The sequence below is a fragment of the Anas acuta genome, chromosome Z, assembly GCF_963932015.1.
Source record: "Anas acuta chromosome Z, bAnaAcu1.1, whole genome shotgun sequence".
Classification (NCBI taxonomy): Eukaryota; Metazoa; Chordata; class Aves; order Anseriformes; family Anatidae; genus Anas; species Anas acuta.
This window is the reverse complement of record NC_089017.1, coordinates 74,996,317-75,015,815: the sequence shown is the minus strand read 5'-3', so window position 1 is coordinate 75,015,815 and position 19,499 is coordinate 74,996,317. Positions and strand designations below refer to the sequence as shown.

At 41.4% G+C, this 19,499-nt stretch overlaps 1 long non-coding RNA gene across 3 annotated transcripts; it reads right to left on the bottom strand.

Annotated features, from left to right (window-relative positions):
* Positions 1-6,577: 6,577 nt before the first annotated feature.
* Positions 6,578-19,094, bottom strand: LOC137847734 (uncharacterized). 3 transcript variants are annotated; one of them, XR_011091048.1, is made up of 3 exons: positions 16,860-19,094; positions 8,688-16,042; positions 6,578-8,478 (listed from the first exon to the last, which is right to left on the bottom strand). It is a non-coding gene; the product is annotated as an uncharacterized lncRNA (long non-coding RNA). The 3 variants fall into 3 exon arrangements; XR_011091049.1 differs by having other exon boundaries at positions 12,423-16,042; XR_011091047.1 differs by lacking the exon at positions 6,578-8,478 and having other exon boundaries at positions 11,202-12,558; positions 13,734-16,042.
* Between the last annotated feature and the right edge of the window lie 405 nt (positions 19,095-19,499).

Genomic DNA, 19,499 nt, shown 5'->3' with positions numbered 1-19,499 from the left:
CCTAAGTCACGTGCAACTTTGAGGGTGAAACAAGCACCAATTCTGCAGGATGGATCATTGTTAATCACTGATTAACACTGCAGATGCAATGCTGGGACGCCTCTGAGGTGAAATCCTGCAAAACCTACTCTGCAGGGGGAGGGGACACCTTCACGAGTTGCTGCTGCCGCGGACCACGCTGCTCAGCGCGCTGCACACAGGAGGTCAGCACGGACAGGAGCGTGCTGCTAAATTGTGCTGTGTAACAGGTTGAGGAGAGGAGCTTCAGCAGAGGGCTTGCTTAACAGCAGCTGAGTCATGTTTTGGTGAACCAGTGCCTGGTTTCACCCCCTTCTCTCCCTCCTCTCTCCCCACCTTTTTTTTTTTTTTTTTTTTTTTTAATTTCTGAGTCATCTCAGTCAGTCCTGACATATTCCTCCGCTGCCTGGATAATGGAGAGCAGCTGTTTATAGCAATCATCTCAATAGCACGCAAGACCAAACTTCTCGCAGCTTCTGAGAAGCTGTAGGGAGGGGAAGGAATCTGGGGGGGGGGGGGGAAGTAATTCCCTCTAAAAGACCCTGCTAGCGTCATTTTCATTAACCAAAGCCTTTCAAAGGCCATATTTATTTATTTTTTAAACTGGACACACTAACTGTGATTGCAACACTGCACTGCACTCACGTTGTTGTTACTAAACCCATACCAGGCAGAAAGCCAATGAATTCATGAATCCATCCTTGGAGCCGGCAGATAAACAGATGAATTATACACGGCTTGCAGGTGGGGAACAAGTGACACATCGCAAACTCATTCCGCTGCCTGGACCAGAAGTCAGAAATGTTTAGTTTCTGTAACTTTTAGCACTCTGCCAGGCAAAGATGTCAGCGCGACAAGCACGGATGGGTAGCCTGCTGAAGGAGGAAACGGCACAGGCTGCAGGCTGAACTCTGCTGCTGAACGTTGTTTAAACAAATACAGCACAAGTCTCAACGTCAAAGCTGGAAGGCAGGTGTTTTGTGCTCGTTTCTTTCTTTTTTTTTATCATAAAAAAAAAAAAAATCAGAAAAGCAAAATGTACAAGTTTTATTTTCTGTTATTTTGTTGTTATCAAAACACAGATTGTCATTCTGAGTTTTGCTCTTTGGTTTCAATCATATCTGAGCTTTAAAAACCCCATGCGTCAAGTTAGTCAATAACAGGAGAATCCCCACCTAAAAAAAAAAAAAAAAGATAATAATAATAATAATAAAATGTGGCTAATTCATTATGGAGGAAGGCCTGAAAACAACTGGAGTGAACTCTGACACCAAAAACCCGACATTCACAATACTAGACACATGCACAGACATCAACTTCAAACTTCTTTGTAAGAAAAATTCTCTTTTGTAATTTCTTTTGAGTGTCTGGAGTTGGCAATGCTAATTGTTTTATGTCACAGGCAAGAATCAGCAAGTACTAATAGAGGGGAGGGTTTTTTTGTACAAGTAGCAATGAGAATGTGCTGCTTACCAGAAATAATCAGTGACACAGAAGTGGAAGAGGAGAGAGAAAGAGGCAGACCAGGTTATGAGAAACTAAGAGAAACTGAACCTGCTTAAATTATCTTTTTGATTATTTTTTATCAGATTTTGCTATTGCCCTCCTTATTTCCCAATAAAACACAAAAGGAATTATACTCCCCATCCTTGTCGATTTTCTCATTGCTGGCAATTGGTAAATATTTCAAATTTACTTTCTTTTTGCCTTCCCTCATGTAGTGCTACTTAAGGCAGCTTCCTCATCCAGCTGCCCTTAGAACTGTCTCCCTGCATGGCAGAGATGCCCTGCCACGGGGTGTTCATAAGCTGGGAAGGGAGGCATCTGGCAGCTTCGGCTGTAGCTCTCAGCAGTACCAAATGAGTTTTAATTAGTATAGAAAATTCTGTCAATCTTCATTCTGATCTGGCTCACTCAGCCACCAGCATCCTCCAGCAAGATGGTTTTCAAGCACATGGGAACAACGCCACCTTGGCTGCCCAGAGCCAGGTCACCCACCAGCTGTCTCTTCCAAACAACAACCAAATTATTCCTCTTAGTTTTGTAGGTAGCAGACATTTTGTTTTTGAGGTTGGGATTGTTTCCAAATCCTGTCACAGAATCACAAAAACACAGAATAGCAGAGGTATGAAGGGGCCTCTGGGGGTCGTCTGGTACAGCCCCCTGGGTCCAATTGGTCCAACCCTGCCTTGGGGTTTTGTTGGTAGCAAGTTTCTAACCACCTTTTTTTCAGGGGAAAATTATGAAACCTAAAAGGTTAAACAAACTAAATAATAATAATAATACAATATAATAATTAATAACAACAATAATAATAACAATAATAAGGAAATAATAACAATAACGTATATTAATAATAATATAATAATAATAAAAATAATAAGGAAAACACCCTGAAGTACATTTTTAATTTTACCAAAAGAAAATCTAAAACTAAAACTCGCTCATTGCTCTCCAAGCATGTACTACTCGGAGTTAGAACATGAACTCTGGTCTTTGTTTTGTCCTCTTGTCCCCAGCAAGCCTCTGCCCAGCAGGATCATGTTTTCATGTTAATTCAGGGCACAAAATGGGGATAAGAGAATCCAGACTTTTCTTCCTTCATGAGTTCATCATCGAGGCTGTGTTACTTGTCCAGATTATCTAACTGGTGCTGTCAGCTGCCATTTTCTCAGCTGGTGAACAAAAACATGGAGTATAGCAAATGCTGGACATATTTTCATACATTAACAATCCTGTAACTGCACTCCTGGAGAGGGAAATGGGGAAAATAATCAGCTTGGCACTTATTAAACTCCCTATTCATGAAACTATTCCCCCGGGTACTTACAAAAATATCTTTCCTTTCATCCTTCTGTTTGTCTTTCCTAATGTCATAAATAACCTTGCAAGCAATAAAATTCCTTATCTATTAGGTAAATAAAGCTTAGCCCAGTTTATAACCTCCACAGTAGGATTTTTCTTTTAAAAGGAAACCTAAACGCAAAAGCAGATATTCGTTTTCATAAAGATCTCCATGGGACTCGATTTCATAACCCCCGCCTGTATGAGGCAAGCCAGAAAAAGCCAGGAAGTTCACTGTCAGCAGCTCAAACATGGCTCCTGATGCTGTGCTTCTTGGCTTTTGCTGGTCCTCCTCTATATTTCCACCTCCTCCCAAGCTATGTGGAGGGGGGGGGGAAAGGTGCTTGCAACAAGTGTTCAATGCACGGCAGCAGAACAAAGAGAAAGCGTGTGGCAAGCATGAGGATTGATTTCTTCTGGATCTGTTCCCAAGGTAATGGAAGAAGAGAGTGGGAGTTCAAGGAGCTCGATATGAAAGACTGAAGGTCAGAGCTTGCAGAGCTGAAGGAAGGACCTGGTGAGACAGCAACAGGGATGAATCCTCCGGCATTTTCCCTCGAAAGGCCCCCTTACTCAGTACTAACTTTATACCAGAGAACCAGCTCTTTGCATCATCTCTATTCACGAAAAGCCTTCAAGAAGATATGGAGGGCAAAAAAATACAGGGCAGAATAAAGTCTGAGCCATCAGGATCAGGCCCTCCCTCTGAAGCTGGCATCTTATGTGAACGTGCCATTAGCACCCAGTGCATTAGTCAGTACCACTCACATAATTACAAAGTGTGTCATTAATTACTTCAATGCACAAACAAGGAAGTAAATTAGCCACAAGTTAGTTCACTTTTGTCCCACTCGGCAAAAAGGAAAAAATTGGTCATTGAAGAAAACAGTAAAAACAACAAAAGGAAAAGTGAAGGAGAAAGTTTTCTACCATGTGGGGAAATGTATATATTTTATTTTATTTTATTTTATTTTATTTTATTTTATTTTATTTTATTTTATTTTATTTTATTTTATTTTATTTTATTTTATTTTATTTTATTTTATTTTATTTTTTAATTTTTATTTTTTTTATGTATATATATACACATTTTTATATATTTATGTATATAAATATAAATATAATATATATAAATAAATATAAATATAAATGTATATTTATGTATATATATACACATAGTAATCTGCAACTTATTACTTAGTAAAAACCTCAGGTATGAACTCTCCCTAAACATCCATAACTCTCTTTCCCCTCTTCTCATGAAGTACTGGAACTAGCTATTAGTTCGAGTCAGTACCAGCATGACAAGTCTAAAATTTTATAGGACATGCAATAACATGTTCAGCAAAGATAGATTTTAAAAACTATGAACACAAATTGCAGGAGTTCAGGGAAAGGAATAAATAAACAAACAAATAAATAAATGTATCAATAAATAAATCTTCAGGTTATGTTTAAAAGTGGCCACTCAAGAGCAAATTCCCCCACAACAGAAAATGGTGAGAAAAAGTGTATGTAAAATGTGCACATTAATAGCAGGTAGTCGTTGTATGGACCCCTATGTACTAAGGAATATGCCCCATAATTAATTCCCAAAGATAATGAACTGTTGGGGAATTTTTAGGGGGCCTTAACAACTGAGAACAATATGCAAATTCATCCCCAAAAGACATATGAATGGAACCAGAGAAATCCTAAAGTAAGTGAGGCAGACTGGTTTTTATTGTTCAGTGTTCTCTATACTATAGCCAATAAAAAAGCTGAGACTGCACCTCATTAAATCTAGCACATTGTTTTGTGGGGAAAACCCAACGAGGACAATTACAAATCTTCAGTCATGCTTTCTTGCCTGAACAGTGATTTTACTAGCATGAAATACTTTGTACATCTCTCTGTCATTACTATACCAACACCTTGCAGCACTAGCAAATGTGCAACACATAAATGAGAGGGCATCACCTGCAACTCAAAATTAAAAAAAAAAAAAAAAAAAAAAAAAAAAAACTGTCCAAAATACTTCCAAAATCTTGTCTCTTAAGTACATAGGAAATACTACAAATACAGTTCCCTGTGGAACAAAGGCATTGAGGAAAAAAATGCCCAGAGCTGCTCCTTGATCACCTGTGGGTCTCTCTCAGGAAAACACCTGACCTAGAAAATACAGCCTTGATTTAGAGAATTACGTGCGCAACTTCAGATCTTTAGAAGTCAGTCCATTTCAGTTAAAATAAACTTCGATGTGAGCCGGTCATTGCCTTTCTGTGGTAACTGACATGAACGCTGAGCCACAGCACAACAAAACACCCATTCTATCTGCAGCCCTACTAAAGCAGTCTGAGGGTATAACATATCTTAGAAAGTCTTACGAAGAGGGAATTTTGACCAGGATATAAGGACAGCACTAAAAATAGGTTTTTATGTCGAGCTGTCTTTTCCACCCTCAGCATCTGCTATGATTCAGTCATTCCTCATAAGGGAGAGAGCATCCAGTGAATCACCACCCTGCATCCCGTAGTAATTCTGTTTTCTCTAGCGGTCCTACATTGCAGAAATGGCAAGTCCCCATCTCCACAGAAGTCAGAGAGATCCAGCTAGGAACAACCACAAGTGTATGAGTAAATGAATGAAAAGGACAAAGCCATACATGACACCGTTTACATTCCTCAGCCTTGACTGCATATAAACTATGCCTTCATGCGATATACGTAAGCAGTCAAGCTGTAATTAATTAGATGATTCTCGTAGATAAAGTAACACATTTGTTCAAATCTTTGGAAAACAGGATGCTCAGTAAAGAGCACTCTTTAGAAACAGTGAGATGTGTTGTTTTTTGCTGGCTGGCTAAGTGAGTTGTTCACGTCGGAGATTTCTACCAATGTTTTTGTTATTCTGTTCACTCTTCACTAGCCGTGCACAGTCTTAAAACATAGCTGGATGCATTTTTATGAAACGGATATTTCTGAGAAAAATACTGGAACTTTTGTCTCATCATAATCAGGTCAAGTCTGTTGTCAATATAAGCATGACATTTTGCAAGGTCTATCTTGAACGTGTCCTTTAATCTCATTCATGGAAAATGATTTCTACGAGCTGGGTAAGAATAACATGAGTCTCAGTTTGTCGAATTACAATACATGTGCTGGAGAGTCTGAGCCATACAGGGCTGCCTTATTATAGTTTGAAATTTATGACTGGAAGACATCAATAAAAAGCCAGTTTTTGTGATTTTGCTATTCTCATCCCACCCGAAAAATCTGTTTGGAAAAGGGGAAGAAGGGAAGGGAAGGGAAGGGAAGGGAAGGGAAGGGAAGGGAAGGGAAGGGAAGGGAAGGGAAGGGAAGGGAAGGGAAGGGAAGGGAAGGGAAGGGAAGGGAAGGGAAGGGAAGGGAAGGGAAGGGAAGGGAAGGGAAGGGAAGGGAAGGGAAGGGAAGGGAAGGGAAGGGAAGGGAAGGGAAGGGAAGGGAAGGGAAGGGAAGGGAAGGGAAGGGAAGGGAAGGGAAGGGAAGGGAAGGGAAGGGAAGGGAAGGGAAGGGAAGGGAAGGGAAGGGAAGGGAAGGGAAGGGAAGGGAAGGGAAGGGAAGGGAAGGGAAGGGAAGGGAAGGGAAGGGAAGGGAAGGGAAGGGAAGGGAAGGGAAGGGAAGGGAAGGGAAGGGAAGGGAAGGGAAGGGAAGGGAAGGGAAGGGAAGGGAAGGGGGAGAGAGAGAGAAGAGAAAGAAAGAAAGAAAGAAAGAAAGAAAGAAAGAAAGAAAGAAAGAAAGAAAGAAAGAAAGAAAGAAAGAAAGAAAGAAAGAAAGAAAGAAAGAAAGAAAGAAAGAAAGAAAGAAAGAAAGAAAGGAAGAAAGAAAGGAAGGAAGAAAGAAATCTGAAGAATATGATATCTTGCATGTCTGCAAAAAACAGCAGTTAAGTTAGTCAAATTAATAGTCTGTTACTTTTTTTTTGACTTCTTTTTACAGATAAAATTAAATAATGTTTTCGCAATATATAAACTCAGTTAGACAGCTTTTTAAAAACATATCTTGGTCTCATGAGAGGAAGATCTGCTGGTTCCTGGGTTCAGTCAGGACAGCACTGAAGTTAATTCACAAACTGTGTGAATTTTCTAGAGACAATAAAAGAGAAAACATTGGCAAAAAGATGCCACTCCCCTGCCAAACATCACATAAAGTAAGTGAACCAAGATAAACTAGCTTCATACTGGAGTACTGGTAATCCAGAAGTATAAATTTTCACAGCCAAATAATGTTATACTGTCTTTATTTTAGCAGAAAGTTTTCTGGGCATACAGATTTTATAATACAGCTATTGCAGCTCCCTCTTTCAAGCTACCAATCAAGAAAATTAAGACACTTCTCATTAAAATAGGTATGCACACATACACATATATAAACACAAACATGTACATACCCACATAAACAAACAAAAAATAACCCTAGAAAAAATAGTTTCATGTAATACTCAAGTTTATATCAGAAGCATTGGCAAATGGGACTTACACCTAGAGAAGAAAGCCATTTTTCATTATAGGAGAAAATTACCAGCAAGATCGGTGTTGTTCAATGTATTCATAAGCGATGTAAATAAAAGAATCAATGGTGATGTAACAGCAACCTCTGACAACACAGAATTCTTTAGAAGAATCAAAATTAAGCAAATTTTAAAGTTCTACAAGAGGACCTCTTGATATTACATCATCAAGAAACAAAACGGTAGGTGAGATTGTGTGTGATAAAGGTACATTTGATACTCAGGAAAAAAAATAATAATAATTAAAAAAAAAATCTTACACACTGTCATCTTTATTTTGCCTCCCGTGCTTGTTCATAGCCCTCTGATGACACCCAAATTGCCCATGCTCCTAAAATTTTGCAATGTGAGAGCATGTGGGGGCCCCACCAAGGGGTATAGGTATATAGGAAGCATACAGAGGCTATCTTTTTACAGGACATAAGAATGCATATTTCATCTTGCCTAACATATTTTATTTCCAATTTGTGTACAATCACAACTTCCTTAAGCAACCTGTGATTACTGGTGCGATCCCTTCACATTCATGACACTTAATGGTTAATAAATTTTCCCATTCTTAGACTCTTTCTTAAATGTCAACTTTCTCACACTCATGATGATGTCTTCAGATGTTATGAAACCTCCTGAGGCCGAGAGGGAAGCCAATGATGCAACCTTCTGCTGCCAAATGAAATTTCACAATTTGTTCTTCAGTGTTTGCTTTGACTTCAAAAAATGTATACTACGTATTTCTACGTCCATCTCAAATGGAACTTAACATTACTGAGAACCAAGTTACAAAGCCTAAGAAAATATTCTCTGAAGGGATAGGGTGGAGGAGTCTGTTGAGTCACTGCCAGCTGCTCTCCATTTTCTTTCATCCACTGTGTGTTTATCCTTGGCAGAGATGTTAGCTTCAAATCCAAACAACCAACACCATCACTTCTGACCAACAGAAGAGTAAAAGTCCACTAAGCCTCAAATCTACTGACTCATTCTTCCCATGTTTTCCTGAGGATGATAAACCTATCTAACAAACATTGGGGTGAGAGTGAAGAGAGGGGCACTTACAGTCCAGGAAGCAGAAGTCTTTCTCCAGCTCTCAACCTGTGCACGTATGCAAACAAAGACGGGACGTTAGCCATCGAACAGCATAACATTAAACACCATGCAATACCACTTCAATCATATTTTCTTCCTGTTTTCTCAGCAGGTTTCTTCTACTTGTCATTTTTCCGTAACTCATTTGGAAGCCAAAACAGCTGGAGAACATGTTGAACCTGTCACCAAGAAGTGAACAACTGTACAACACTCACGGGTGAAGGAAAGCTCCGTTCCCAGCTCTGAGGCTGGTGAGAGGATGGTGGTGCTCAGAGGACATGACATGGGTCATGGTTACAGTAGCTACCCCTCGCCCACGCCAACAAATACCCACAGCTCTGTTGGTTGCTGCTAATAGCAAATGACCACAGCCCTCGGTCTGTGGAATAAAAATATACTGCGGAATTAAAATAAACTACAACCATAGATGCCTCTTCTCGGGCCAAAATTGGGTAATGATGTCATGAAGTTGTGCCACAAAACATCACCAGAGCTCTGCCCTCTAGAAGAGTGTGGTTTTCAAGGATCTCAATCATGTGTGGATATTTCTGAAGATTAAGTAAACGCTGCATGTTTGTTGAAATGTCTGAATTAAAAGTTCAGAGTTTTTGCCAGTCAATTCATCAGAACTCCTGTTGTCTTTATTGGTCTCTACAAAAAGGATAGGATCTCAAAACCATGGATTTTTTTTTCAGTATGGTATGAAAATATAGGGAGATTTGAACCTTAGAAACCTGAAGCATTTATGCAACTACCAGTTCCAGCAACAAACCAAAGAGAAATATGCTGGGAACATTTTCTTTTCTCCTCACTGCTTGTGCCATGCTTTATTACCCAGCCTTAAAGCTATGATATTTTCAAAAGATTACAAAGATACCAGGGCTCAAATGTAAATTGGCCTTTCTCAGTCTGTAGGGAATCTCTAATATAGTAGGTACTTCAAAGCAGGAGTCCTCCAGTAATAACTTGTAAATAGTCATTGAATCATTGAATAACACAAATTGGAAGGGACCTCTGGAGGTCCCAGATCAAATCCCATTCTCTTGGTGGAGAAGATCTTAGAGCTCTACAGCTAGTTTTCCTCATACATACTGAAGCTTTTGACATTGACAGCTGTTCTTGTAGTCCATAACCAGTACTAAGTCCTGCCAGTAGCAAAAGTACATAAAACTTCTCCAAAAACAGAACTGGGTTGTGAAAAAAAAAAAAAAAAAAAAAAAAAAAAACATGTGATCTGTATATTTGTTCTGTATGTATCTATTGATGTAACATCCAAGCTAAAGGCTGTAATACTGAATTTTTACTTGAATATTCACATTGTTTTTCACACTTTTTTTTTTTTTCTGAATAGGAGACATGACAAAATATCTTTGCTTTGCAACATGGAGATTTCCATGATAAGCAAGCAATTGTGTAAAAAGAATGAACATTCATGTTTGCTAGGTAACTAATTTGTTCAGCAGTCCGATTACCAAATTTGCTCCCCCACAGTAAACGTGCATCTGGCTCTCCCAGAGCAAAGAGGTTAGCATCTGTTCCAAATCTTTTATTTCTTTAACAACTTCTTGCTTATAAATGTAGAATTGTTAGGGCTGAAGTAGATTTTCCACCAGATAGAGAATAAAAACAATAACTGGTTACAGATTCTGCATAGCATAAGATGTATTAAGTGTGTGTTTCTTCAAGATTTCTGTGAAATAACCAAATACCATGACAAGCAGGGTCCTATACCTCAACCCATCATTCTGCAGATTGAAGGTGACAGTTTTCCTTACATTCAGTGGAATTTGTTTCCTTAATTTCAAACTCCATACAAGTCCACACTCTGGATTCTTCCCTCAGCTCCCACAAGTCACCAGTGGGCTTAGAACGATATTTAATTCATGCTAGAGCTTACTTATTTCATGATAACTCATTCCTTGCAGCCCACCCAAAACCCAGATGGTAACAGCTTTCAATTACTGTTGACATAAAATGCATATGAAACAGATGTGGAAAGCCTAATGTAAATGTGAATACTGAAACACAGTTTGATATTTGCTGTAAGAGATATCTTTCAGCAGCAAAGTTTTCCTGTTACCCCCAAGCATCATTATGAATTCCTGGTCAAGGAATATATAGAAATCATCTATATATTAATTTTAACGTCACCTTGTATATGTCACACATTTTTGCTTGATGCTGGTAAGTTAAACCGGCACTTCACCTACAAGGCTTTTTAAGCTTTTTCTTCTGGTTTAATCGGGGCTTCTTGTGTTATTTCAGAGATCTACTTGCCACTTGCTTGTCAGCAGCAGATTATAATGTTTCTCCATCCCATAGCTCTAGCACTTATTGCTCCAGTCCTTGTATTTACTACACGATGCCAAGGAAATCTCTTGGGCTATAGGGTTAAAATTTGTCCTGCTATGTTTCTGTTTTCAGCAGTAGCGCACCCTGTTTCAGTTCTCTGGTTCCATGGAGGAGTCTAAATGTTCCTCAAATTTACATCATGGAGGTTACACATACCAGGTACAATAAGGTTTCATCTTCAGATTCATCACAACCATATGTCAAAAGAAATATTAACTTGATTGGGTTTCCAGTCCAAGTTTCTCTGCCAAATGTTTTCCCAAAATAATTGCAGCCATAATATTTTCTAGCTAAAGTAATTGCAATGTAGTAAAGTACTGTATGTATGAATATTCACAGAAGTTTGCTAGCCAATCCTTTTTTTATTTTTTTTTTAATTTTGTTGTTGTTAACTTTCACTTCCACAGTTTGCATTCACTTAGACATTAGGGGGCTAGGGATATATTTTTTTTCCTTTGGTTGTTTTGATTGTTGATTGTGTTGGTTGGTTTGATTTTTTGTTTTGTTTTGTTTTGTTTTGTTTTTGCTTGTTGTCAGAGCTTTATCTGTAGATAGCGGGTCCTCTCCCTGGGCTCTGCACTGTGTACCACTCAGATCACTGGAAGCCCCAGGATGAAAATGCTGCCAGGTCTTCAGGACCTACCTGCAACTGACAAAGTGATCTTATCCAGGTCAGCTCCTAGGTATTGTTGACTAAACTTGCAAGGTCTTGTACTCAACTTGAAGATATTGCTCCATTTGGTTGTTACACAACTTTTTATGAACGTCACACATACTCATCAATTCTAAAGTATCAAGGGGAAAAAAAAAAAAAAAGCAAAACTATCGCTGTTGTCAGAAAACCAGAAACCCGGCAGGGTGGAGACATGAGTCTACTGGAATGGAATCATCAAACTGCAAACTCTAATAATCTTTGACTTTCTTCCAAGAAAGTTGTTCCATTTCAGCTCTGTCAACTTTCTAATACAATTCTGAAAACAATGGCATCGTGAAACAGGGGGAGAAGAAAGAGGAAAAGGGAGTGAAACAAAAGGGAGGGCAGAGAAGCATAAAGGCAAAAAAGAACAGGTAAAAAGGCACAAACCAATGCAGAAATATTTAAAAATCTCAGAGCAGTAGAGAGGAGGTACATAGAGAGCCTTGCCATTGAACAAGTGGAAAATGCGAATTAAACTTCTGTCAAGAAACGTGAAATTTGCAGGAAGTCCCTGAAATTCAAAGGAAGTAGAAAGGCATGAAGACCTTGCTTTGCAGAATGAGTTGATCCCAAAGAAATAACATCAGGTTGCTCTCTAGTTTTTATTTATTAAGCTATATCACACAGGATCATTTTAAAAAAAAAAAAAAAAAAAAAAAAAGCAGTTTCTATTTAATATGCATTTTGGCACACTATAACACAAATCTAGCAGAAGAAATCTTTCTATTCCCCACTGAAAATGTTGAAGACTGCTGGTGTCTAATTAGATTGAACAAAATTAGCGTCAACCAACTAACAAAGGCACAGTCCATGCTCCAAAATCTTGATAGCATGAATGCTGCCTGGACAGTGGGGCAGCAGAGTACCAGGGGGAGAATTTGACATTTGGTGATGGACATACCTCAGGGCAGTCTGATGATTTGAAGCAGTCACTGTTGTAACTGTTGCATGTTACAGGGGTGCTTCACGCAGCACCTCATGACACCAGCTTTGTGCTTACCACAGTGGTCTTGGCCCTCCAGCAAGGCTAAAGCCCCCTGGAAAAACAGAGGCAGGTAATGTCAGGGAGATAAGCGGACAAAAGCATCTCCCTCCTTCACAGCTTATAGTTTGGTTACCAACAACCCTTTATCCAAAAAGGCTTAGTGCTATGTGGTGATATTTAGATACCTTTTTAATGTCGGCATCATAAAGGATGGGGTTGTGGGAAACAAAAAACAGGGATGCTCTCAAGGCCACAGAACAATGGAGGAACATTTCTGCAGCCCCTGCTCCTGCCTGAGATCTGAGGCAGGGTGTGTGAAAGCTATCTTTATAGTCCACAACAAGCAGCTGTGGGCCAGGCTTGGGCCTCAGCATGTCATTTGCATTCCCTGACCCACACCCAAGCCTCATACATGACTCCGTGCACAAAACGTCCACGGAGGTTTACTCATGGAGTGTAGTCAGTCTGAGGCTGCAGTGAGGACCAAGGGCAAAATATTTGTGAATAGGACTGGAGGGGTTGCCAGTTTCCTGTGTATTAAAATATTTTAAAATATATCATTCGGAGTACAGTTGTAACTGAATACTCACAATGCATTTTCTGATTGATCAGCTGAAACGTAATATTTCTACAAGGCTGGTAAAAATGAAAAGTGAGAGAGAGAAGCAGTGTTCTGAATTTAAAATGTAAATGACTGGCTTTAGTGAGGTCCTAAACCCCCCTGCAAATCTGGTGTATCTGAATTTGCACTGAAGTAAACAGGATTTGATGATGCTTACTGCCTCCCTAGAAAGATGGAGAATTTTATGACTCTCTGCCCTTGAGTAGACTGGTTTTGCCCACTAAATCCTTTTTTAAGCATAATTTAATTACACAAACACATTAAGAACGAACAATAAAGCCACTGGTAGATAACACCTACAGTAAACATTAAAGACAATGCACTATCTCATCCCGGACCAGGCCAGAAACAAGGCAGTGTAACCAGGTACTGTAAGTCCTGATAAAAGGACCCCACTGCCCAAACCCAAGCCTACGTCATGTTTTCTGTAAGGGCCCCTTTTCCAAGAGTCTCTCCAGAAGCACTTCTGTAAGCAGCTGCCTGCCCCCTCTTCCTACGCTACATCAACTGGCTAGCACAGTCCGCAGTTGGTTTGGAGAGCACAAAGTGATTGCTATGTTTATGAAATCCTATTCCTGTTAGTCAAGGAAATGAGCTTGACTCACCGACTTGTTTATGAGTTTTGCTTTATGCAAGCTACTGCTGACTTCAAACTGCTGATCCACTCACACCGCTCAAGACGTCTGCTCAGAGGGGATTTACATGAGTTTCTGTTTCTGCAAAGCATTCCTCTTTCTTCAGATGCAGTGTTTTTACAGTCCTCAAGTGTTACAGTGAAAGTGGCTGGGCCTCGTATGGTGCAGCCGTGTAACCACAGCAATGCAGCCCAGCATCTCCCCAGCACTCCTAGCTCATTAGCCCCGTGAGTGAGAGGATGATTTACTCTCCCTGAGCACTCCCCTCCCATGCCAGTCCCTGCCAGCAAGTATGCAGCAGCAGTAATTCTGCTTTTAAATTGAAGAGTGGCTGCACTGGCTTTGAATTTAATCAATTTCTTAGGGAAAAAAAAAAAAAAAAATATATATATATATATATATATATATATATATTAGTCTTTCATAAGTGGGTTTGAAGAGCTGGAAGGTGAACCCTCAAGGACTCTGAAGGAATTGTGATTACAAGTTTGAAACAGCCTGAGGTCTCAGAGTTGGAACTATAATGAAGTTAGCTTAACAGAGAAAATAAGGAAAAAAAATAGTTGAATAACTTGCAGAAATCTCACTTTGAAAGTTTCCTTTCTTGGCTCTCCTCCCCACTTGATATGCATTGGAAAAATGTAATGAGATTGAGCTCCCTTTCCTTTCCATGGGGACACAGCACATACCCGGGGCTCAGCCTCCCTTTGTCCTAGCGTAGCTGGGGCTGGAAGCTGGGGCTGGAAGCTGGGGCCATCACAGCCCATGCAAAATGCATGTCAGCATGAGTCAGAGAGATTTTTTTGGGGCTAACTGAAGGGAAGTCAGGGAAGAGGAGAAACCACGCTCTGTCTTCTGCATGTAGAGCTCACTGATGAAGATGTGATAAGAAAATTGCATCTGTGAATGTACAGCTATATGGCTTGTGTGCACATGCAAGCTTACACACCGTTTGAATTTGAGCCCATTTTCAAATGCTTACTTCTGGGGATTTTAGCTTCTTAGGTAAGCATAATGTTACCACAGACTGTTGGATATTATGAAAAGAAAGGAGTGAGGGAAAAAAAAAAAAATCAGCAATTGTCAGCTGTTTTGCCTTTCAGAGGCCTGAAATCTCACTTTCCCTTTTAAAGAATAAAAACACTCCGGCTAATTATATCCTTTCGGTCTTCATAGAAGGAATGTTCTGTGGGTGCTGCTGAAAGACACCAAAATAATTTTTCATCCCCCCCCACCCCCCAGAGGGTTTATCCCATTTCCAATCCTCTGCTCAGCGCCGGGGCGGCCGTCCCGCCGTTCCCCCTGGTGCTGGCACTGACCTGACAGCGAGGCAGCTCGGGGACTGAAGCTGGCAGAAAACACGGCGTGCAAAAATAGTTTTCTGCCGGCACAGCTCACCCGCTGGCTCCCCACGGGCTCAGGGGAGCGTCAGGGCTGTGGTGGTAGGACGACACCGCAGCTGGCATTCAGCGGGTCAGGTTAGGTGGTGGTGGCATCAGCCAGCTCACGCCGGGCCCGCTGCGTTGTGTAACACCCATTTTCTAGGGCTTGCGAGTTTCTGAGCGTGCTAGAAACGGCTGGAGAACCGCTCCGCTGCGTAAATATAGCACAAAGGCAGCCTGCGCGCGGCTCGCGTTGAGGCTGTGTGTCACCAGGCTGCCATCTGCAGAATGCGCTCTGGACCGCTGTCAAGTTCCTGAAGGACAGTGCGAAAACCAGGTCACCGTGTGCCGGGCTCTCCTGCTTCCAGCTGCTGAGCCAAAGGGACTGGAGCAGAGCAGGACGGCAGAGCAGGACGGCAGCGTGTCTGCTCCGTGAGCCCGGCGGCACGAAGAGCAGGCCGTGAGGTCTGCCTGGCTCCAGCCTGGGGTGTCTTCTCAGCACCTCACATGCTAACAGCTCGAGCAGGCTCCCTCACACACGGCCTGTCTTATTCTAACCCCGATCCATGGCAGCTCGCTGTTATTCGGGCCTTATGGGCCACAGTTCTTCTTGGTTAGGCCTCACTTCGCTCTGCTGTCACTCCTCCTCCTGCAGTCTTCTCCCCCGTGGTCATCGTCAGACAAGCAGAAGACCTTCGTCAGCCTCCTGGATGCCTTCAGAGCCCCCTGTGCTCCCTTCCCACAACACCTCGAGACCTCTCTTTCACTCTTATCATCCTGCTGAGGAGCCACATCTCTCGCATGTTTGGGTCCAAGGCTGCACCTTCGGTATCTGTAAAGTCAGCAGGTGCAGCTGGATGGGGAGGACCATGCATTTCTTCTGGGAATCATCACCACCTGGAGGGACAAAGGCAGGGAGAGTCCAGTGGGGTCGTTGGGACCCAGGGGATGATCTGGGTTCCCAAAGGGAGGCTACATTCCTGGTTGGAGATAAGAGAAAAGCTGGATTCCAAACAAAAGAAACAATTAAGAAGGAGACGGGGAATCACTGGCTTTGAACATCAAAGAATGTTATTTTTCTTGCAGAGGCAGATTAACACTCATCTGCAGAGAAAAGCCATTGAAGAAATGCAGTTTTAATGAGGAAAATTAGTAATGAACTGCATCCGTGATGTTTTTTGAAAACACAGAGATTTTAAGACAAAAAATAAAGTGGTCATTTCCAACACATTTTTTTTTCACATCTTAAAAGCAATCTAATTTTTAAAAAGCTGCAGAGAATTTGAATACTTTGACTTTACACTTCTTTTTTTTTTTCTTTCACCATCAATCTAAAACAACTAAGATTTATTTTTTTAGCTCAAAAAAAAAAAAAAAAAATCTGACACTGAATTTAAAGCAAAACATTGCTTGTCATCTCCCTCTACCCCCAAACCCTTCCAGAAAAAAAAAATAAAAAAAATCTGTTTTCTTTTGAATCATAGAATCATAGTTTTGGTTTAGTCACCTCTAAGGATCTTGGGTATTGCCATCTGCTTTCTGGAAATCAGTTGTTTCAGTCTGGGCAAACAAAAAATCAAGGAGTTTAAAAGTACCTGATCTACCTGTTCCTTTTAAATACCCTTTTCCTTAACAAAACAAAACAAAACAAACAACCACCACCACTCCCCCAATAAAAAAACACTGCCACAACAACAAAAAACAGACTACTTACATAAAAATGGTAATGCAAGTCAGCGCTGCGCACATTGTGCACGTATCTTTCCAAGTGTCTCGCAGTGTAAAGGAACGACAGGCATGCCTGATGCAGCACAAGCTCTGCATGCTGAAGGCAACCAGATAAATTGAAATGCATCCCCCCTCTCCTCTCCCCCCAGCGATGCCGGGTATTAGGAGAATTACAGATATGCTGACAAGCAAAGCTCAGGGCCTGGCCCTGCTACATGGAAGATTCGAAGCGTACCATTTAACCAGCTTTTGCCTAAGATTTTCTGCAATGCATGGAGTTGATGGTTTCTCCCAGCAAAGCTCTATGAAATTTATGAGTTCCACTCTGTAGGAATTTGTACGAGCGTGTTCACATACTCATATACCAGTGACTCCCCCCAAGAACATCAAACAAGTCCAGATCTCTGGTTGTGCTAATTGAGTCAGTGATAACAAGCTGCAGCTGGTTTTGCAATGGGAAAGGGAATTCTAATAGAAAAACAAATATTGTTATTCACTAAACTGATGGTAAAACCAGGAGCTTCCCTGGATTAAATGAAAGGGTTTGGGGTACTCAGATAAAATTGCAAACAACCGTACTGTAACCTCCAGGATTTTAACCTTTAACATTAAACCATGACCGGAACCTCTGTGCATAATTTGGAATCTTGTGCAGCAGGGAGTGCAGGAGGAGGGAGGGGCTGTTGTTGTCTGCAGTCCATGCGAATCCATACAAAGGAACAGCTGGGACTGCAGCAGGTCTTTAACTCATATGAAAGCATACGTTTTGGGTTTTAGGCCCCAGATCTGTGTTGCATGTGGTGTGCTTCCAGGTTCCATTCAATTCCTCCAATAACTCATCTGAAATTAAGAGTAATTAAAAAACGCTGCAGCAGCACCAGCAGGAGCATGAGTTTTTTGTTTCACTGGGGAGGAGGGCAGAGGTTTGGGGGAGGTTTGGAGGTTTTCTTGTAGGTCTTTTTTGTTTCTTGTGTTGCTTTGTTTTGTTCCTTACTTCTGCATTTTGTTTTACTGGTTTCTTTTTTTTTTTTTTTTTGGTTGGGTTTTTGTTTGTTCTTTTTTTTTATTATTATTTGATTGGTTGCTTCTTTTTCTTTTTCTTTTTCTTTTTTTTTTTTTTTTTTCTTTTCCTTTTTCTTTTTCTTTTTCTTTTTCTTTTTCTTTTTCCTTTTCTTTTTCCTTTTCTTTTTCTTCTTCTTTTTCTTTTTCTTTTTCTTTTTCTTTTTCTTTTTCTTTTTCTTTTTCTTTTCCTTTTTATTTTTATTTTACTTTCTCTTTTTATTTTTCTTTTATTTTTCTTGTTCTTTTTTCTCTTTCCTATTTTTATTTTTATTTTATCTTTTTATTTTTATTTATTATTTTTCTTTTTATTTCTTCTCTATTTCTTCCACTTTTTTCCTTTTCCTTTTTTCTTTCTTCTTCTCTCTTTTTTCTTTTTCTTCTTTTTTCTTCTTCTTTATTTTATCCTTTTTCTTCTGCCATTTTTCTTCTTTTTCTTGTTTCTTTTTTACTTTTTTCTCTTTCTTTTTTTTTTTCTTCTTTCTTCTCTTTTGTATTTTCCTTTTCTATTTTTTCTTTTTCTTCTTTATCTTTTTATTTTTATTTTTTATTTTTTCTCTTCACGGTTCCTTCCGCGTGCACTTTTGCTTCCTTTCATACCAGAGGCCAAAACCAGGGCTCGACGACACCCCCCGCCCGTGGGGACCCCGCGGCGGCGCCCCCCGCACGCCGGCCCGGCTCGGCCCGGCTCGGGATGGCCGTGAGGGACCGTGAGGGACCGTGAGGGGCCGAGAGGGGCCGTGAGGGACCGTGAGGGACCGAGAGGGGCCGTGGGGGGCCGGTCGGTGTCTGCCGGTGTGGGTGACTCAGCGCTGAGTCAGGGGACTCCCGTGGCGGCTTCCCCGCGGCTCCCACTCGCCTTCCCTCGCAGTCCCGGCGCAGCAGGCAGGCTTCCCCCCATCCTCTCCAGGGGACCTCTCCTCGCTCCTGGCCGCCCCGGGTCGCGACACATCGCGAAATTATCGCCGCTGCTTAATCACTGCAGCGCTGACGCTCAGCGGGACGGCGCCGGGCGCTGTGGACGGGTTGGTGCTTGGAGCGCGCTGTGCTGAGCTGGGGCCACAGAAAAGCCTGCCCACAGCGCCCAGCTCTGCACTGCCACTTGGGCAGCGCTGAAGTTACTTGATTTCTCCCTTGGCAGCTCCTCTGACTCCTCAATGGAGTCAAGGCGGCAGCGTTTTGGGGAAGCACCGCACAAAATGCTGCCTGCCAACCCCTCCCTGGAAGGACGACTAATTCAGAAGGTCACTCCGGCACGTTATTAACCTGTAATCGTGGCGCTGACCCACATACGTGCAGCTGCTTTGCTTGGGGGTCATTGTTCAGTGCTGGAGGGGAGGCACTCGCTCTGCTCCACCTGCTCCTCTGGGCAGACACGTGCCTTGTGGGGCTCCCCCATGAACAAGGAGGAAGGGACAGAAGACTTGAGCGAGCAAAGGAGATGTGTTGTTTCTCCCGAGAGCTTCCAAGGACATTCAAAGGAGTGCTGTAGCCAGCTCTCTGTTTTTCCACAGCCCACCATTGGCAGCAGATGACGTGGAGCTGGAGCTTGGTCCTCTGAGCTCCA